The 20,535-nt window shown below is 38.6% G+C and overlaps 1 pseudogene; it reads right to left on the bottom strand.

Annotated features, from left to right (window-relative positions):
- On the bottom strand, positions 855 to 19,897 carry LOC109230117 (annotated as a pseudogene).

The raw sequence follows: 20,535 nt of genomic DNA, 5'->3' as shown, positions 1-20,535 counted from the left end.
GAACCAGCCTTCGCATTTGCGATATCTGGACCTTCGCATTTGCGAATCCAGGCTTCGCAAATGCGAATCCCGCAGATAACTGATACCAGGTCTTTCCAAAAGTGAAAAATGCAATCCGACGCCTATCCAAAACTCACCCGAGCCCTCGGGGCTCCAAACCAATTATGCACACAACCTCAAAAATATCCTACGGACTTATCCGTGCGATCAAATCGCCAAAATAACATCATATACATCGAATCAAGCCTCAAAACTCATGTTTTTCTTTGGAACTTTCATAAGGCATCAAATTTCCATTTCAAGTCCAAAACGCGTCAAACGACGTCCGTTTTCAACCAAATTTTACAGAAAGCGCTTAAACCATATATAAGACTTGTACCGGGCGTCGGAACCAAAATACGAGCCCGATACCACAGTCTTTTAATCAAATTTCATTTCCAATTCCCTTAGTAATTTAAGAAAAATAATTTCACAGAAAAATTCATTACTCGGGCTCTAGACCTCGGAATTCGACTCCGGACATATGCCCGAGTCCCATATTTTTCTACGGACCCTCCAGGACCGTCAAATCACGGGTCCGGGTCCGTTTACCAACAATGTTGACCGAAGTCAAATATATTCATATTAATATCAAAATTTAGCATTTTTCACACAGAATTCATATTTAAGCTTTCCGGCTACGCGCCCGGACTGCGCACGCAAATCGAGGCAACCCTAAATGAGGTTTTCGAGGCCTCGGAAGCACGGGATGAGTTAGAAAACAGGTGATGACCGTCGTCACATTCTCCACCTCTAAAACAGGTGATGACTATTGAGCAATTCTACTTAGTCTCCATTTTCTTTCAAATTAAGCATCACTTTGTACATTCTGGGGGAATGGTTTGAAATCTATTGATGTCTTTGCAATAATCATAAGTCATATGTTTGCGTCTAATGTCTTTATATGATTTTTCTTGACTAGAAGATAGTCTCCAAAATTGCTTAGAATTCCACCATAATTTGGGAGAATTACAAAGTTCGAACTAAAATTAGAAGAAGGGCAACTTTCAATAGTGAAGCCTTGGAATTGAGCTGTGAATGGAGAATTAGACCAATTGATTTTGGCACTTCCATTTTCTGTTGCCCAAGTTTCTCCATTCCATATTGTAGCCTCTGATTGCATTGGTTGTGTAGGATATCCAACTCCTCTAAGGGATTTGTTCTTGTAAACCCTAATGGGTACTTCGTCTACGAAAAATCTGTAAATAAACAAATTAATTAGATCAACAAGCAACAACAACATACCCAGTGAAATTCCATAAGTGGGTTCTCGGGAGGGTAGTGTGTACGCAACCCTTACTCCTACCTTGTGAAGTTAGAGAAGAAAATTAATTAGACCATAATCATGTATTAAATAGCTAAATGAAAACATAATACTCCCTCCGGTGTCCAATTTGCTTTTAGCACGCCCATTAAGAAAATACTAAATTCTATACAAAAATACTTACTATGACTAAACTACCCCTAAGGAGTAAGAAAACTTTTTAGGGATATGTACATAGGGGTTATTTTGTAAAAACAAATTGAATTCTTTCTTGATTACATAACTGGACATTTATTTTGAATTAAAATGAAAAAGCAAATTGGACACTTATTGTGAAACGGAGGGAGTATGATCATCGAGAGCCGTGAGGTATGGTGGGATGATTGACATCTGTCGACTCATGAACACGGTCTCGGTTTCCGATCCTAGGAATAAAAAAGTATTTTGCCGGGAAAATATTTATGTCTTGCTTTACTCTTAAAGAGATATCGAAATAGTTTCAGATACAATATCAAGGTCAGAAAAGATCTTGAAGCAGTAGCTCCTACGATGAAGCAATAGGCGGGAGAGAGGAAGCGTGAAAGCTAAGAAATATGAATATTAACCTTCCTTAGTGGGCCTATCCGATGAGAAACAAATTAGTCGGACCAATAAATTTTAGATATAGGATGGTTAAACCGAAAGAAAGAAAAAAAAAGAGAAATTTTCATAAAGCACTATCTTTTAGTAGTAATTAGCCATCTATAGATACCATTTGCTATATTACGGATTATAGATATCTTTTATGTGGTTATAAGATGTATTTGATGTATTTAAGCTATTGTATTCATGAATACAGTAGCAAAATAGGAGTGTATTCATGGAGTGAAACATGAGATTACAACTGGACAGATTATTGTATTCGACTATATTCACGGCGTGAAATAGGGGATTACACTGTTTTTAAAACGGAAAGTGAATCAATTAACATAATAGACTCCTAATATAACTCAACAAACTCAATTATAACACACAAATTTTGTATTTTCAGTTATACAAAAGATTCTCAACCGAAAAATACCTCAAAAACATAGCAATCTTCAGAGAAATTAAATAGTACATCTGAATACGTAAATTATATTAATTAAAAAAAACTTATGAATACATTCATGGCATATAGCGAGACAGTGAATACAATGAAATACATAGAATACATCGGGATACATTGAAATACAATGAGAAAAAAAAATAGTGAATACAATGAAATACATGGAATACAACGAGACATATTGAATTACAATGTAAAGGGAACGGGAAAGATGGGCAGTAAGGGCGGAGACACGGTTGTCACCGCCGACGTAGCAGAGGGATTTATCGTGGGGGCGTTGAACTATATGCCCACCGCTTGCTAATATGCATATACTCTGAGAATCGAATTGAGGTCCGGGACGTAGAGAGGAAGTGTCTGTGTAAAGTTTATGACTTTGACAAGGAAATCACCATTGTATCACTCATAAATAGAACCTGCATAACTCAAACTAGACGGCGGAGGTGGGTCAATTTAGGCGTAAATAGTGGCGGGGGATCTGGTATGTTAGGGAACAAAGCGTGAGAGAGGAAGTATAGGATTTTATTTACACTGAGAAATTTTAATGGGATGGGGGAAGAGAATGGGATGTATTAAAGTAGGAGAGAAAGAAAATAGTGTAACTGATTAGCGTATTTAGTGGCTTAGGGCTAGGAGGTAGCCAAAATTAAATATTTTGCTATAAACCTTAAAAGGTATCTATAGAATATAATTTTTTTTAAATGGTATTTATTTAAAATAAATAAGGTGTTAACCTTTGTTATAGGAGGTAAAAATTCAAAAAAAAAAAAAGAAGCACAATTCTAAGGGTAGCCCGGTGAACAAAATGTCCCGTACTCACGCAGAGTCCGAAAATCGTATGATTCTATAGAAAATAAATAAACTTACACAATCTGATGCGAGTTCCAGTGAATTGAGTACTCATGAAATTTAGCTGTTGGATCGAACCAAAGTTGAATTCTCTGCTCTCTATCACCAATACCATTTGCAAATACATTTGTTTGCAATGTGTATGGTTTTCCTTCTCTATTACCTAAAAACTCGAAATCTAATTCATCGTGGTTGTTTGTATGTGAAATCAGCTGCCAAAAGGTTAAAATAAAAATTTACAAAAAGAGATTAATAATAGTACAACTTATAAACTAGTTTAATCAACTAATTTCTTCCATCAAAAGATATTAATTTAGTTACTTAAGATAAAGTTCATTAACTTCAAAATCAATATAAAATTTTTCCCACGACTATAAATATTTAAAGCTTACCCACTCCCCTTCCCCCATTGCTAGGGAGCCTCGCCCTCTTGACTTGATATGTCTAGAAGATTACAACTGATAGTCGATCACCTTTCGCTTAAAAAGGCCCGCCATCTCATATATTTTATATGATAAAGGAAGCAAGTTGTTTTTAGCTATTTTTGCTTTTTCTTTTTCTTTTTCTGGGGTCTAATATGAGATGTATAACGTCAACAACAACAATATACCCAGTGTAATCTCACAAGTAGGATCTAGAGAGAGTAGTATGTAACTCCTACCTTGTGCAGGTAAAGAGGCTATTTTCAAAAGATCCTCGGCGCAATGAGAAAAAAAACATAGCAAAATATTTAGAGTTCTAAATGTAATGAAATATTTATAAAACTTAGACAAACTAACAACAAACAACAAACAACAAACAAGAATTAAGCCCTCGTCCAAAACAAGTTGATGTTGGCTATATAAATCTTCACTATTTATATCGCTCAATTTAAGTCCATTTTAGTCAATAGTTATAAAAAATAAGTTTTCTTGTTTTACTAGTATATAAATCTCTCACAAGACTAAAGAATGTAAACATACTTAACCTCAACTAATTGATGTAACCGATCTAATAAATTTCTTTTCTTGTTGTGCGTTATTTATGCATCAGGTCTGTATGAATTTTAAGAGATAAATATTCACAAACAACTTATGGTTAAAAAATAATTTGTATAACTCAGGAGAATTAAGTGAAAAATTAAGTGTATGTTCTTACATAGAAGGACGTTACTACTCCAGCTGTGTCTTTGCTAGGTAGCTTTATTCTCATTTTGAAGGATCCTGAGCCATAACTTAGCTTGGATTGAATTCCAGATCCTGCAGATAAATATATTTAAAAAATAGTAATTTGATATTTAGAATTCTAAGAATAAAACCTGAAAAAAAGAAGAAATAAGAAAACTACAAAAGGAATATTACCAGAAAAATTATTAAGGGATAGCTGAATTTCTTCTCCATTGTTAAAGGACTTCACATTATTGTCCCCCCAAGAAATCTTGTAATTTTTATCAAATGGTAAAGCTTGACCTTCAAAAACTCTACTTAATACCAAAAGAACACTTAATAGAAGGAAACCCATTCAGTAAATAACAAAGTTGCACCAAAACTGATCCCTTTATAAGAAAATAAAATCTAATTCTCTAAGATATCTGTATTGGGTGACACCCTTTTTTTTGCTTGAGCCCGACCGGGTTGGGTCCGGTCCGGGGCAAGTCGGGGCCATCGAACCCGACCTGGATGCAAGGTAGAACGACGGCCACGTCTACAACCGAGGTCGAGTCATTTCGAGACCGTTGCAGAGCTCGATATGAGTCACCACCGGATGGAGAAACACACAAGGTTGGAAGCCGGACTCGTAACGGATAACCAAGCGTCGCCGGATATCTCGCCCAAACGTGATTTTCTCAACCACTTCAGGCCATTAAGGCGTAATTACAGGGATCCACGATGTAATTAATTTACCTACCTTATTTTTACCCTTAATCAGAATGTATAAAAGGGGAGAAGACCCCATAAAGAGGGGACCGGGAAAAAACCATTACACTACAGTACCATCTCTCTAAATTCTTGTACGCTATCAAGCACAATTGTTCTAAGCAATATTATATTCTGCGATTATTTACTTTAACAGCAATTGTTGAGTCTTTATCTTTATTTTCCTCAACCTAAACCTTTTGTATCTTTTAGTTCACGGATCCTTAAAACCCCATATAAATTCAATTGTTATCCGGATTCTAGGGTAAACAATAGGCTAATTTAATCCACACAAGCATAATATTATCGGAATAACTAATTCAAGTCGAATTCTATTCAGTTAAAGCAACCGTGCTAGAACAGGCATAATTTTATGCTATATATTTATATCGTTAAAATTACGTAGTGTGCAGAAAAAAATCTCAAAATAAACGTGCACAAGCATGATTTGAAGGAAACATAGGTTTTTAGAGAAATAGCCACCTCTCTAGCTCCCATTCACGGGCATGGGTTTGGTCTTTCGAAATGGGTGTTTTTCATTCAAAATTTGTCTTTTATCCAATATATTTATTTACTATGTTGGCATTTTACCGCTTCGTTTATTCAAGAAATTTTTGACATAAATATCCAAACAATACGTAAAGAATAAAAGAATAAAAGGATGAAAAAGGAGAGGAGCAGGAGCAGGAGCAGGAGCAGGAGAAATAATATGTTCGCTGTGAGAAATACTTTATCTTGAAAAAAATAGTTGATCATTAGCTGGATACAAAAGGTATTTACTTCTAGTAATCAAGCAAGATATATGCTTAATTAAGTATGAAAAAACTTGATAATTTTTGTATCCCTAAAGCCTAAAGGTTGACAATAATACTTCATTGTTATTTTGAATTAAGTAATATGGAGTGAATTGAGATGTTCATAAAGAAATGATTTGACTTTATATTTGGAGCATGGACAATACAAATAGAGTAATATTAGATAAACATATTAAGAAGATGGATATTTTGCTTATAACTCAACAACAAAAGTTTGAAAATTATAAAAATGAGAATAACCCAAAAACGTATAATATTAAGAAAACACTTGCAACATAACCTATTCACTCAACTAATTGATGTATGACGCTTAACGATATGATGCTCAACAACAAAAGCGGAGCCAAGATTCTAATCTCGTGGGTTCTGGATTTTAAAAGCATCTTCAAGTGCTAATGGTTGTGTTCTAAATTTAATATTATACATATATAATTAATTTCTTAACAAAAAATCAGAGGCGGAACTAGGATTTGAAGTGTGTGGATTCTAAACAACATAACCCTATTTTTTTTTTATTTGGGTGCAAAATTGTGAGATGCGTCTTTTTTCTGTTGTTTTAATATTTAATTAGAGGAGCTTTTGTTTGTAAAAAAGAAAAGTATAATTCTGATTATGTAAGGAAAGTATTTTATAATTAGTTTGTGCTCTTTTTATTTTATTTTTTTGAAAAAATAAAAGAAAACGTGGTAAAAATACAATAAAATGCATTGCTCTCAAGGGGTCGAGAACCTGCGTGTTTTCCATGAGAACCCACAGCCCTTTTCGTATGAACCCGTGCTCACTACTGTAGCTCCTCCCCTGCACAGAATATAATATTTGAAAAAAACTATTGAGTTTGATCGAACTCATAGCTCGGCTTTTACCTCTGCCCCTGTTCAACAACATATATAAGAAGAGGAAGAAGATGGACTAACATGATAGAGAAGAGCTCGTCGAGTCGCCAAAGATGCTTGCTACTCATTCAATTCCAACCATGAAAAGGGGCTTTTGCTCCCTATTTGCATGCATTGATGAAAGGCAAGTCATCCTTGGCTACTAAACAAAGAGAAACTCTTCTAAATCATGTAAGGCCTCTCCTCCTAACTTGGCTAGCTTCTTTGGTTAATTATGGATATAATATGTTCCTTGGTTCGGTATTTATAGCGATAACAATATTATTCTTGCTAAATCTTAAGTATTTGATCCTCTCTTATCTAAATAGTGGTCTTTTCTTTATCTTTGAATATGTTCCTCTTCAGTCCAAGAAGAGCCTCTCTTTCTTTCTCTCTCTGTCATGCATAGACATATATATTCCTCATTTGAAAGATTGACATAGAATGTCAACTAATATAAGCATATTATCTGATTAGTGATATGATTCAGAATTCAAACTTTTTTCTGACAAAAAGAATCGAAACCACTTTTCAGGGATTTTTTTCTCTTTTTATTTAAAGAGAAGATTTTACAGTTTTATTACTCAAAACAAATTAAAAAGAAAAGAAACGAGCATTTTAATCGAACTAGACCTTTCTCATAAAGGAACCGGTCTTTCTAATTTGGGTTGCAAATTTACCTAGTTGGCGGTCAAAGAGAAGGGTCTCGGTGCCACGCTGGAATTTGTTTACTTTCTTAGTGGTGGGGAACATATTTGGACGAAAAATAGTAGAACTCGGAATAAACGTGGATAATTTTCTATAGTAGATAGACAAATCTGACTTTTAATAGCCTTATTTGTTTCGAATTTTTTTTTTTTTTTGCTTTTATAGCAATTGGTTATTATACTTATAATAACATTTGATGTTTAAATTTTATTTAATTATTATAGCCAAAAATTTGATTTTTTATTTTTAATATTATAAGAGATAAAAATTTACTTAAAACTAAAATTTTAAAAGATATGCATATTTCTCTAGTTAAAAACTAAACAAATAGAATACGTTATTAATAAATTCATAACTAAATGTACAAAGATTTAAATTATAAGGTGCACATTTTAAAACAACTTAAAAATTAAAAATTCTTGCAAGAGCGATGAAAAAATCTGAAATTATTTCGAGATTCCAATATCTTAGTGGCGATATTGTAGACAATAAATTTGTGTCGAGAAAATAAAATCAAGACTGAAAAATATCGCAACAATCGTAGTATTTTATTTCGAATATTTGAGTGTACAATCTCTATGGATCCTCTGATTCTTCTTTTCAATTGTAAATAAATTCAAGGGCCTTTGAGCTTGATCTTGAATATGTAGTTGTTGCCATGAACGATGATCTTGTTCTTGAGCTTGAGCTTGAGCTTGATTGCTTGAACTTGACCTTGATTCGTTCTTTGTTCTTGAGCTTGAACTTGATTTGTTCTTCGTTCTTGAGCTTGGACTTGATTGCTTGAAGCTTGAAACTTATGGAGGAATTTGCAGTGTTTGATCCACGAGCTCTCTCTTGCTTTTCGTTATAACTTTTGGGGTCTTTTCTGAGTTATGAAGACCCCTATTTATAATTGTGGGAGGGAAGAGTTATAATAAGAACAAACTCTTTCCGACCAATCAAATTGAAGTGTGACATGGCCGCATTTGATTGGCCAGAACATGTCACTTGCACACGTGGCGCGATTTAATTGGCCTTTCAGTGTGACTGGGCATGCCTTGTCATTTTGACACGTGGCATGGTCCTATTGGCTCTTCCGCTTGACTTGGAGCGCCACGTCATTTGACACGTGGCACCAAACTGGGCCTCTAGGAAGATGACATCTTGGGCTTAATGAAGTGGGCTCATCACTTTAGCCCAATTAAATGGGCTAGCCCAATGGATTAAGACTTATTTATTTAATCCATATATATTAGGCTTATAATTAATCCAATTATATTAGTCCAATAAATTTATTTGAACTAATATATCTTGAATTTTAAAATATATCTTACGGATTTAATTCCAATAAAATATATATGCCTACAAATGCCCCCTACTTCAAGACTTGATTGGTTTAGACGTGTCCAACTCCAAAAGGCGAGGCTTGAAGTATTAACATATTATTTATTTTGTAATGAATATTCCCCGAAACTTATTCAAGTGATATATTTGCATTTCACAATATGTATGAAATAACAAATATAAGCATCTAGGTCAAGATCTTTTACATTATTTGAAACTTTACTTAACATTAGCACCATCCTAATTCATGTTCACAAACTTGCATGAAAATCACGTAGAAGACATCATCATACCACATATTCCCATATGACTAGGAATCCGTGAACTTTATAACTTGAATTTTGTGAAATCTATGATTCCTACTTGAAACCAAACGAACAGCTAAGTAATTTGCGTCGACAATAAATTTGTCTCGTACTTGAACTTGAATTTGCGTCGACAAGTTCAATTCGTAAAAATTGCACGGGCGCCCTATTTGGGCGCCCCTTTTTAACCTGTAGCCGCTTTGTCTTTTTGTTTGCATCCGTACCCACTTTTTAAAAAACTTCAGCTTCCCTTTATAACTCGAAANCTTCAGCTCTAGAGCTGAAGTTTTCTAGTTACAACATAGAAACTTCAGTTCTAGAGCTGAAGTTTTTCAGTTACAACACAAAAACTTCAGCTCTAGAGCTAAAGTTTTCTAGTTACAACATAGAAACTTCAGCTCTAGAGCTGAAGTTTTTCGGTTACAAAGACAAAAACTTCAGCTCTAGAGCTGAAGTTTCCCGGTTACTAAACAAAAACTTATAAAATAAAACTTCAGCTCTAGAGCTGAAGTTTTTATTTTATAACTGGCAAACTTCAGCTCTAGAGCTGATGTTTCCCGGTTACAAAGACAAAAACCTCAGCTCTAGAGCTGAAGTTTTTATTTTATAACTGGCAAACTTTAGCCCGGTTACTAAACAAAAACTTATAAAATAAAACTTCAGCTCTAGAGCTGAAGTTCGTGAGTTACAAAACAAAAACTTCAGCTCTAGAGCTGAACTTCAGGCCCGGCTACTAAAATGCTGAAGTTTTGTGTGATTGCCTTTGCTACTTCAGCCCCGTGTGCTGAAGTTATGCGAAAAAGCGGGTACGCTTGCAATTTTTTTTGCAAAGCGGGCACAGGTTAAAATGTGGCACAAAAAGCGGGTATAGATGCAAATGCCCCGTTCAATTCCTACTTGAACTTGAAGAAGAACCAAGTAATATTAATATTGGAGTTAACCAAGTAGATCCCGTACAGTTGTACTACCGCCTTAGCAATCCCAGTTCTTTTCAATAACTGATTTCAGCTATTCCCACATCAAAATCTCACTTCCCAATCGGCTTCATAGGAGATCTATATAAACCCCATGCTCATGTGTTCATTAAGCATTAATTCACAATCTTTGCAAACCACTTGAGTCTATTTTTGTGGACTCGGAAGCATTAACGCGAAGGTAATTTCTTCTTCTTTTCTTGTGCTTTTCTTGTTTTGTTGTCTTTTTTTTTTTTGTAGGTCAAGCGAGAAAGATATATTTTTGTTCAACAAGATGATCCACACATGAAGAAGGCGGTCCTAGGGTGTGAGGGGATGGGTACTCATCCCTGCCGAAATATCAGAGAGATTACTCTCAATGTGCCCCGACTATCGGAGAGATTACTCTCAATAGATTACTCTCAATGTGTCCCGACTATCAGAGAGATTACTCTCAATGTGGCCGGACTATCGGAGAGATTACTCTCAATGTGCCCCGACTATCGGAGAGATTACTCTCAATGTGGCCTGACTATCGGAGAGATTACTCTCAATGTGCCCCGACTATCTGAGAGATTACTCTCAATGTGCCTCGACTATCGGAGAGATTACTCTCAAAACGGCCCGACTATCGGAGAGATTACTCTCAATGTGGCCCGACTCGGTGAGATTACTCTCAAAATGGCCCGACTATCAGAGAGATTACTCTCAATGTGGCCTGACTATCGGAGAGATTACTCTCAATGTGGCTCGACTATCGACGAGGCCAACTTAAGGTGCAAAGGGACTCATATGTCCACCTTAAGATTGGAAAGTTATAGTTCCTTTTAAGGACAAACCCGCGAAGAGGCCAACTTAAGGTGCAAAGGGACTTATATGCCCACCTTAAGATTGGAAAGTTATAAAGCTTCAACTCGAAGACGACATCGACTTGAACACTTGGAAAACTTTGATGATTTGGCAGACTTTGTAGACTTCAACTCGAAGATTTGGAGGGCTTGAACAATTCAACTTTAAGATCGGCGAATTTGAAGACTGAAACTTAAATACCGAAGGACTTGAAGACTTCAACTTGGAGGGCTTAAATATTTTAACTTTAAGACCGGCGAATTTGAAGACTGAAACTTGATGACCGACGAACTTGAAGACTTCAACTTGGAGACTTAAATATTTCAACTTGAAGATCGGCGAATTTGAAGACTTCAACTTGAAGACCGACGAACTTGAAGACTTCAACTTTGAGACTTGGAGGGTTTAGATATTTCAACTTAAAGATCGGGGAATTTGAAGACTTCAACTTGAAGACCGACGGAGTTGAAGTTCAACTTGGAGACTTCAACTTGATTTACCGACGGACTTGAAGACTTCAACTTGGAGACTTCGAGGGCTTAAATATTTCAGCTTCTGTCGTGGGAAAGTCCAAATAATGAACTGTTTGATTTCTCGAAAATTAGACTTAAATATCTATAATATATCCAAAACATAGAATCAAACACCTTCAGAATCGCCCCGGATAATATTTTGAAACCAACTCTAGATTTCACCACGTTGAAAATTTCAAATTTGCACAATCTCACCAAAAAAATCATATCTTGGTGTAGAAGTATCAAAATTGCAAACCGCTTGATTTCTTGAAAACTAGACTTCAAAATCTAGAACATATCCAAAATTCTCAACCAAACAACTTCTGAATCGTCCCAGATAATATTTTGAAATCAACTTTATGTTGCACCATGCTATCAATTCCAGATTTGCGCAGTCTCACCAAAAAATTCATATCTTGGTATAGAAACATCGAAATTGCAAACCGTTTGATTTCAAGAAAACTAGACTTCAAAATTTAAAACATATCCAAAATTATCAATCAAACAACTTCAGAATCGTCCCAGATAATATTTTGAAATCAACTTTATATTGCACCATGCTATCAATTCCGGATTTGCGCGACTTCACCAAAACATTTGCATCTTGGTATGGAAGCCTCGAGATTGGAAGATGTCTTACTTGCCATCAATTGAAATTTAGAGCTATATTCTCACAAATATCTTGGGTTCAAGTCTCACTGAATTTGAAACGTTGTGCCAAGCAATCTTTTCCTTATACTTGTGTTTCCTTTTGACGCCTCTCTTCTCTTCCCTTTTTTTTAAAGGCAGAGGGCGGACTTGTAGACCAACAAACTTGAAGGTTTGGCGAACCTAAAGTCATAGAGAATCCCTGGACTTCATTGCAAATACTTGACATCCTCCAAAAATCGGCCCATTGAAGATATCAATTTACCGTGGAGGGTTGCCCCCTTTAAATCAAATGAGATCAAAGTTCAACAGGAGGATGGCATTTCAGCTTGATTTTACATTCCTCCATACTTCACTCGAACAACAATTGGGGCAATTTGTATCTTTTGAACTTATGCGACTGAACTTAGAATGAAACTCTAAGCTGCCTACGTACCTCGGTGAAGAGGATCAAGTCATACCGTAGTTCAGACTGGGTGATTTTTTTTTTATGTACTAACTTTTGCCTAGGCCGCCTCTTTCGAAGTTTTCAACCTAGCGGACTCTTTTTTTTTTTACGTCCTAACTTTTGCCTAGGCCGCCTCTTTTGAGATTTTGAACCTAGCGGACTTTTTTTTTAATTAAAAGGGGGGGGGGGTACACAGTTTAGACTCATACGGGCTAGGAGTGTAGTAACATGCAGTTTAGGCTCGTGCGTCAAGGAGCGTTGCAACTTCAAGGATAATACTTCTTCAAAAACTTGCCATTGATAGGGCCGATCCTCATACCATTTGCATCGACCAGCTTGTAAGCCCCACTTAAGTAAGCTTCTTGTACGACATATGGCCCATCCCATTTTGAAGTGAACTTCCCTACAGGTTTATGCGAAGTAATTATGGGTCTTCGTACGGCAAGGACTTGATCTCCTACTTGAAAGGATCTCGGGCGAACTCTTTTATTGAAGGCACGAGATAATCGAGCTTGATAACATTCAAGACTCTGTTGAGCTTCCAATCTCTTTTCATCAAGAGCTTCCAGCTCTGTTAATCGAAGTCGAGCATTTTCTTCATCAGTGATCCCTTCTTGAATAGCCAGTCGTAACGAAGGTATTTGACGCTCAAGTGGCAAGACGGTTTCGACTCCATAAATGAGTGAATAAGGAGTCACCTGTGTTGGCGTGAGGTGAGTCGTCCTATACGCCCATAGAGCTTCTTCCATACGGTCATTCCAATCTCGTTTGGATTTGGAGAAGACTTTCTTTAACAAGTTGCATAGAGTCTTGTTGAATGCCTCAGCTAGACCATTGGCGGCAGCATTGTACATCGAAGAGTTACGTTGCTTGAAGCCAAAGAGATCACAAATCTTGTTCATTAACCTATTATCGAATGGCTTTCCATTATCCGTTATTATGTAACGAGGAATGCCAAAGCGATAAATAATGTTTACTCGGATGAAACTTGCAACATTTTCCTTCTTTACTTCCTTAAGAGCAACAGCTTCAGCCCATTTTGAGAAGTAGTAAGTTGCAGCCAATATGTATAGGTGCCCACCAGAGGACTTTGGCAGTGGTCCAACAACATCCAATCCCCAAGCGTCAAATGGCCAGGATGCAACAGTCGGGTGCAACACTTCAGGAGGTTGATGAATAAAATTTGCATGGAATTGACAAGCCTTGCATCTTCGAGCGTAGTCCAAGCAATCTTTTACCATCGTTGGCCAATAATATCCCATCCTTTTTATATGGAAGTGGAGCTTTGGTCCAGACTGGTGTGACCCACATACCCCAGAATGTGCCTCTTGCAAAGCTTGGAGTGCTTCTTCTTCTCCTAGGCATCGCAAGAGTACTCCCTCGAACGACCTTCTCTATAGAGTATCCTTGTAGTAAAGGAAGCGAGGTGCACGACGACGGATTTCAGTCCTTCTCCTCGGATTTTCTGGAAGTATCCCATAGCATAAGTAGTCGATAATGGGTTGTCGCCATTCTTCTTTCTCAAATTCAGAAACAGCAACAAGATGCTTGAGTTCGTTTTCTTCACCTTTAGCCTCATTTGGCGGCGGTACTATCCATTTTTGGCAGACGGTAACTAGCCCTTGGTCAGGCAGGGCTAATGATGAAGCTAGAGCAGCTAAAGCATCAACCTTCTTATTTTCTTTCCTTGGCACATGCTGAATAGTCACATCACCGAGCCACCCCATCAACTTTTTAGCGTAATCATGATATGGGCGTAGTTCAGGCTTCTTAACCTCGTAACTACCCAAAAGCTGATTGACCACTAACTGGGAGTCACCAAAGACTTGCAATTGCAATTGCTTTATATCAACGGCCATTTCAAGCCCAAGTATTAATGCTTGCTACTCAGCAACATTGTTGGAACAGAGTTGTGTCAAGGTGAAGGAGTAGGGCAAGACTTCACCTTGGGGAGTGACAAATACTACGCCAGCCCCGGGTCCCCCACGATGCGCAGCACCATCAAAGTACATCTTCCATGGAGGTTGAAGTTCAACGACCATTGCGTCCTCATCAGGTAGTTCATCAGTTAGATCCCAGTCATCAGGTATCGGATGATCTGCCAAGAAGTCTGCCAATGCTTGTCTTTTTACAGCCTTTTGAGGGATGTACAAAATCTCGAATTGTTGAAACTGGAGGTACCATCTCGCTAGTCGATCACTAAGAACAGTTTTTGACATCACGAACTTGATGGGATTTGCTTTAGAAACAAGACGGACAATATGAGCTTGAAAGTAGTGCTTCAACTTTTGAATTGAGAAGACTAGCGCCAAACACAACTTTTCAATTGGCGAATAATTCAACTCGTTAGGTGTCATCATCCTGCTCAAGTAGTAAAGAGAGTTTTCTTTCCCCTCACTATTTTCTTGGGCCAACAGTGCTCTAACAGACCTTTCCCGCACCGCAGTGTATAGTATCAATGGCTTTCCAGGTATAGGAGCTGCTAAAACTGGAGGTTTCATCAAGTAGGTTTTGATACTTTCGAAGGCATTGCTACAAGCTTGGTCCCACTTGAAAGGAACACCTTTCTTCATGAGGCGACTAAATGGTTGGCACCTCCCAGCCAGGTTTGATATGAATCTTCTAAGGTATGCTAGCTTTCCTTGCAGACTTTTCAATTCATGGATATCTCGAGGCTCAGGCATTTTCAAAATGGCATCCACTTTGGCTTGATCAATTTCGATCCCTCGATGTCGGACAATGAAACCAAGAAACTTTCAAGAAGTAACTCCAAAGGCACATTTCAATGGATTCATCCTAAGTTGGTACCTCCGGAGCAATTCGAATACCATCCTCAAGTCTTTCATGTGGTCGCCCTTCTCTCTTGATTTCACCACCAAGTCGTCAACATAGCATTCGACATTCTTGTGGAGAAGATCGTCGAAAATATTCTGCATAGCCCTTTGGTAAGTAGCACCAGCGTTCTTCAAGCCAAAAGGCATTACCTTGTAGCAATAAATACCCTTTGGGGTACGGAATGCAGTAAGCTCTTCATCTTTTGGTGCCATGCGTATTTGGTTATAGCCCGACGAACCATCCATGAAAGACATTGCCTCGTAACCAGTAGTAGCATCGATCATCAGCTCTGGAATAGGAAGCGGGAACTCATCTTTGGGACACGCATTGTTAAGATCCCTAAAGTCAATGCACACTCGAATCTGGCCATTTTTCTTCCTTACAGGGACAATACTTGAAACCCATGTTGGGTATTTAACTTCACGAATAAAGCCAGCTTCGATGAGTTTGTTAACTTCTGTTTCAATCAAGGGAACCAAGTCCGGCCTAAAACGCCTTTGAGCTTGTTTAACAGGACGAGCACCATTTTTGACTGCAAGGTGATGGACTGCTACTTTCGGGTCCAAGCCAGTCATCTCTTTGTAACTCCAAGCAAAGACATCCTTGAACTCTTTGAGTAACTCAATATAAGTGCTCTCTTCATCAGCTTCTAGTAAAGCACTTAGGTAGGTAGGTCTTGGTTCTTCATCGGTGCCAAGGTTAACTTCTTTTAAGGCATCAACTGTCGTCTTCACTCCTTCTTCAAGTTCAGGTGGAGCATCTTTCGCATCTTCATCTTCTTGAGGGTCCCCATCATTAAAGGATATGTTATAACACGGAGAAACATCCTCCAATTCCGCATTATCTTCCATTGAAGATGGAATGCCATTCTCGACTTGTACAGTAACATGATACGAAGAACCCACACTTTCTTCATCTTCATCACGTTCCTTAGTATAGACCACAGTATATGGCTTTACCTTCAGTACTTCTTTACATGAAACCACAAGTTTTGTTTGTCGCCTCATTCTAGAAGGAACCAAACTTTGGAAATCCTTAGAGATCTCATGGATTTTGGGTGAAGCGGGTGTTCTTATGCTTTGAAAATTTCTCCGGAACTTGTTCCCCTTCTTTAATGGACCCAATCTTTCAAACACGGAGGTCCTCACAGGTGATTTTCCAAGTCGATCAAAGACGGAAGGCTTGTTAGAAGTGGCTGATTCATCTTCTACAGTGATATAATTGCTGCTCATCCTTCTTATTGAGATGCGCATTGGTGACGGTTGTTTGTATCCAAACCTTCACGTGGTTGCCTCGTTGCAGCTTCTGATGGGAGCTTCCCTAACTTTGATGGCTCATTGGGATTGTATCCAGCTTTTGCAAATAACTTGTAAGCGTTAGGGTCAAAGCCTTCATCTGTTCGCTTTGTAGGGAGTGCCACATTCTGCAAACGATTTTGGGCTACAAACCCTGCAAGCGGCATTGAGGACGACTTTACTGCCTCAATTCGTTTGACCGGAAGAGTTAACTCCTTTAGCATGTTAGCTTGGCGATTAAATGATTCACCTTCATCTTTCTTCCTTTTAGGAACATAATGGAGCGCCGGACTTACTTTCTTGCTATAAGACGTAATATTCCCTCTATAAGATTTATTCGCGTTAGGTCATACCTCCTTACTAACAGCTTTGGCTTCACCAGTAGTCACCTCTTCTCTTTTAGTTGAGGGATCTTTATTCTTGCCTTTCATGCCATCATCAGCTTTCAGCTCCTTCACAATGCGGTTCTTCAAGTAGAACTTTGCATCAGCGAAGTGTGACTCAGCCTCGACGAATGGCTCATCATCAGCAACTACCGTCTTCTCGACTTCACCCTCGTAGTATTTTAAACATTGATGGTAGGTAGATGGAACTACTTTATTCTCATGTATCCAAGGCCTCCCAAGCAAAACATTGTATGAAGTCTTCGCGTCGATCACATGCAGCCATGCACTTGATTGCATATCTTCAATAGTGATTCCCAGCTTGATCGCGCCTATGGCTCTTTGCCCCCTTGGTTGAATCCTTGGATCATCACACGACTTTCTGAGAGTTCGTTCATGGGAATACCAAGTTCTTTCACAGTGTGGATTGGCAAAATGTTCACTGAAGATCCTCCATCAACCAAAATCCGATTTACCCTTTCATCGGCATATAGCCACCAGGTACAATGGGCGGTTATGAGGAGTGTCACCTAGCAAAAGATCATCATTTGTGAACGTGACCTTTTCCTCACAAGCATTAACTTCTTGAGGAGTGGACTCGATGGGCTTTTCCGAAGATGGTGCCAACAGTAGGTCATCACTTTTTTCTTCCCCTTTGTCAGTATGGCAAAAAGAGGCATCAATGCCCTCATGGGAAATCTTCGTGCGGAACCAACTTGGTCAAAACTCCTCCAAGGTCTCGTGGCTTTTGAGAACTGTGCACCTCTACTTTTGCTTTCTTTAAATATTTAACTGGATTCCATCTCCTTGGTGTTTTCACCATCATTTTCCTTGTTGGTTGTTCTATTGATTCCTTTCGTGGCTCCTTTTGTGGTGCCTACGACGAGTTACCAATGTCCAACCTTCATCATCATCAGGTTGATTGACTTCAGCTTTGTCGCTCTCCAGTAATTCTTCATCTTTACTTTCTATAAAGCCACATATTTCATCCGGACTGAATGAGCCAAAGGTTATAGAGACTTGGTTTGCGCTTTCTTTCTCATCTTCAAGCACGATCTTCTTTTCGCGAGCCAAGTCCATGACTTTGTCCTTGAAGACAAAGCACTTCTCCAGAGGGTGGCTTACAAGTCGGTGATATTTTGCAGTAATTTGGGTCATTTGTTTCCCCAGCTTCATTTGGTCGCTTCATCTCTTGAAGCTCAATGAGATTTAACTCGAGGAGTTCTTCGAAAATGGCTGGCACATCAGAATCCAGGAATGGGTACTCTTTCTCCTGCATTTCTTTTAGAGTCAACTTTCCACTTGGCTTATCTTGAAAAGAAGTGGATTTCATACTCTGCTTTTTGCTCACCTTCGTCGTGAACTTCATAGGTGACGTGTTGACATTCATAGCNCTTTCGGACATGCATTGTTGAGATCTCTAAAGTCAACGCACACTTGAATCTGGCCATTCTTATTCCGTTACAGGGACAATACTTGAAACCCATGTTGGGTATTTTAACTTCGCGAATAAAGCCAGCTTCGATGAGTTTGTTAACTTCGGTTTCAATCAAGGGAACCAAGTCTGGCCTAAAACGCCTTTGAGCTTGTTTAACAGGGCGAGCACTATTTTTTGACTGCAAGATGATGGACTGCTACTTTCGGGTCCAAGCCAGGCATCTCTTTGTAATTCCAAGCGAAGACGTCCCTGAACTCCTTGAGTAACTCAATATAAGTGATTTCTTCATCAACTTCTAGTAAAGCACTTAGGTAGGTGGGTCTTGGTTCTTCATCAGTGCCAAGGTTAACTTCTTTTAAGGCATCAATCGTTGCCTTCACCCCTTCTTCAAGTTCTGGAGGAGCATCATTTGCGTCTTCATCTTCTTGAGGGTCCCCGTCGTTGAAGGATATGTGATAACATGGTGAAACATCATCCAATTGCTCGTCATCCTCCATTAGAGATAAAACACCATGCTCGCCTTGTACAGTAACATGATACGAAGAACGCACACTTTCTTCGTCTTCATCACGTTCTTTAGTGTAGACCACAGTGTATGGCTTCACCTTCAGTACTTCATCACACGAAACCATGACTTTTGTTAGTCGCTTCATTCTAGAAGGAACCAAACTTTGGAAATCTTTAGAGATCTTGTGAATTTTGGGTAAAGCGGGTATTCTTGTATTTCGATAATTTCTCTGGAACTTATTCCCCTTCTTTAATGGACCCAATCTCTCAAATACGGAAGTTCTCACAGTTGATTTTCCAAGCCGATCAAAGACAGGAGGCCTGTTAGAAGCGGCAGATTCTTCTTCTACACTGATATAATTGCTACTCGCCCTTTTTATTGAGATGCACACTGGTGACAGTTGCTTGTATCCCAGACCTTCACGTGGTTGCCTCGTTGCAGCTTCTGATGGGAGCTTCCCTAACTTTGACGTCTCATTGGGATTGTATCCAGCTTTTTCAAATAGCTTGTAAGCGTTAGGATCAAAACCTTCATCTGTTTGCTTTGTAGGGAGTGCCACATTCTGCAAACAATTTTGGGCTACAAACCCTGCAAGCGGCTTTGAGGAGAACTTTACTGCCTCAATTCGTTTTACCGGAAGAGTTAACTCCCTTAGCGTCTTGGTTTGGAGATTATATGATTCACCCTCGTCTTTCTTCCTTTTAGGGACATATTGGAGCGCGGGACTTACTTTCTTTCCATAATACGCAATACCCCCTTTATGAGATTTATTCACGTTGGCGGGTACCTCCTCAGTAACAGCTTTGGCTTTACCAATAGTCACCTCAGCTCTTTTAGCTATGGGTTCGTCATTCTTGTTTTTCATACCATCATCAACTTTCAGCTCCTTCACAATGCGGTCCTTCAAGTAGAACTTTGCATCGGCAAAGTGTGACTCAGCCTCGGTGAATGGCTCATTATCAGCAACTACCGTCTTCTCGACTTCACCCTCGTAGTATTTTAAACATTGATGGTAGGTAGATGGAACTACTTTATTCTCATGTATCCAAGGCCTCCCAAGCAAAACATTGTATGAAGTCTTCGCGTCGATCACATGCAGCCATGCACTTGATTGCATATCTTCAATAGTGATTCCCAGCCTGATCGCGCCTATGGCACTTTGCCCCCCTTAGTTGAATCCTTGGATCATCACACGACTTTCTGAGAGTTCGTTCATGGGAATACCAAGTTCTTTCACAGTGTGGATTGGCAAAATGTTCACTAAGGATCCTCCATCAACCAAAATCCGATTTACCCTTTCATCACGCATATAGCCAACCAGGTACAATGGGCGGTTTTGAGGAGTGTCACCTAGCAAAAGATCGTCATTTGTGAACGTGACCTTTTTCTCACAAGCATTAACTTCTTGAGGAGTGGACTCGATGGGCTTTTCCGAAGATGGTGCCAACGGTAGGTCATCACTCTTTTCTTCCCCTTTGTCAGCATGGCAACAAGTGGCATCAA

This window comes from Nicotiana attenuata, chromosome 7 (genome assembly GCF_001879085.1).
Source record: "Nicotiana attenuata strain UT chromosome 7, NIATTr2, whole genome shotgun sequence".
NCBI classification, from domain to species: domain Eukaryota; kingdom Viridiplantae; phylum Streptophyta; class Magnoliopsida; order Solanales; family Solanaceae; genus Nicotiana; species Nicotiana attenuata.
Note: the sequence above shows the minus strand (reverse complement) of the source record. Positions and strands in the feature narration are given on the sequence as shown.